Source organism: Echiichthys vipera (genome assembly GCF_963691815.1).
Source record: "Echiichthys vipera genome assembly, contig: SCAFFOLD_127, whole genome shotgun sequence".
NCBI classification, from domain to species: Eukaryota; Metazoa; Chordata; class Actinopteri; order Perciformes; family Trachinidae; genus Echiichthys; species Echiichthys vipera.
The window spans coordinates 13021-14880 of record NW_028154810.1 but is presented as its reverse complement, the minus strand read 5'-3'; positions in this window follow the sequence as shown (position 1 = coordinate 14880).

Genomic DNA, 1860 nt, shown 5'->3' with positions numbered 1-1860 from the left:
TCAGGAAGTCAAGGTCTGCTCTGTGTGTGTGTGTGTGTGTGTGTGTCTGTGTGTGTGTGTGTGCGGACCAGGGCCCCTTGGTTGAGGCAGTGCAGGGGTAGGGCTCAGTAGACTCAGTGTACTCCTCAGGAATAAAGCGCTGCACACAAAGGCGTATGATGTGGTCTACATCCTTCCTCCCCTCCGGTCTGACCGGGTCACTCCTCTCCACCAAGTCACCGACCCCTCGGATTAATCCGTCCCAGCCGCACTCTGGCAAATGAAGCCGCCACGCAGACGCTAAATAAAACAATATGGTGAAAGGAGATCCCTCCTCCTGGCACCCGTGCCTGCTCTCAGGTTCAGGAAGCCTCCACCAGGCCCAGACTCGTCCCTCTGCTTTAAACAACCCCCCTTCAACGCAACCCATTGATTTCAAATCCGGTGCCCTTCCCCCGTCACCCGCACTGTTCTTCTATCTCTTATTGTAAAGCACACACACACACACACACGCAGTATCTAAACATGTTTCTGCACATACACATAGCTCTCCAGGCATCCTGTGACTACACACACATGCACCCACAGCAGACAATAGGCCTCTTTAAGCCCTTGACTTATAATTAATGTAATTGTAGATCTCTAAGACAATGTAAAGTGTGGAGTGTGTAACCGCCTCTGACCCGCAGTGAGCACAAAGACATTATTCTCTGCCTTCAAAGGAACCCTGCCAAGGCTAACGTGAGCAGTAGGGCATGTGTTTGCAGAGAGCCCACTGCCATATCTATATGTCTGCTGTGTGTGTGTGTGTGTGTGTGTGTGTGTGTGAGACACAGCGCTTGTGGTTTGCAAAGCCCTCTCACTTCTCTCATCAGCGTTATCACAACAATGATGCGCGTCTTCCACGTTCTGGGACTGAGGCCGGTGGAGGGCGGTTGTGTTGCTGCGTGTTGCACCTGGTTACACCGCGTGATGAGGCGTCACTCTCTTTGGTTCTTTGCGTTTTTCCTTTGAATGAGTGTGAAACCGTAGTGATTCGCTGATGCACCACCTCAGTGCACTGATTTAACACCCGGGGAACTCTGCAGCGTGTGCATAAACGATAAGTCTGGTTCCTTTGCCCAGTGTGAGTGCAACCGTACCGCGTCTAGGAGCGGCACGCTTGCCGTCCACGGCTCGTTTGGGAGAGGTGGGCTTTAGTAAAGCACGTTTGCACGTGTACGAGCACGAGCGTGCGCACGTGTGCGAGCACGAGGCCTACGGCGGTTCTGAGGTCATTTCCTGTGCGCCTGTTGGGACGTAGAAAAAAGAAGGAGGGACCATGCGCGGACATTTCAAACAATGGCGGTGAAAGGTTCACGTTGGTGTGATGCGGAGGTGGAGTGTTTACTGCAGATTTGGTCGATGAAAAGATTCAAAAACAGTCGACAAGACGCACAAAAACTCCGAGGTCTACGGAAAGATCTGGAAACAAAGCCACGCATCGCCATGACGTCATCAATGCGTGTGACGTGTTACGGCGTGATGACGTATAGGCAGCAAGAAGCATTCTCCGAGGCCCAGGTAGTGTGAGTACAAACGGGCCTGGAGGGGGGGACAAGGACCCTAAAGCACGGGGCGCGGGACGCACGCACAGTGGGACGGCGCCCTTAGGTTCAACCAAAATAGCCAGAGAGTGAAGGTCTGTTATAACACGAGTGTGGTGAAGATAGACACCAATCAGAGTTTCAATCTGAGTTTAATGTCGTCACTTTATATAAGATTTGACTCTGAGAGACGTCCTGAGAGGCACGTTCATTTGTATTTCTCTGTCTTTAGACGCGGTTTAAAATCCTCAGCGTGAGCGCGGAGGTGAGATCCGATCATCCGGGGTTGGCCCAG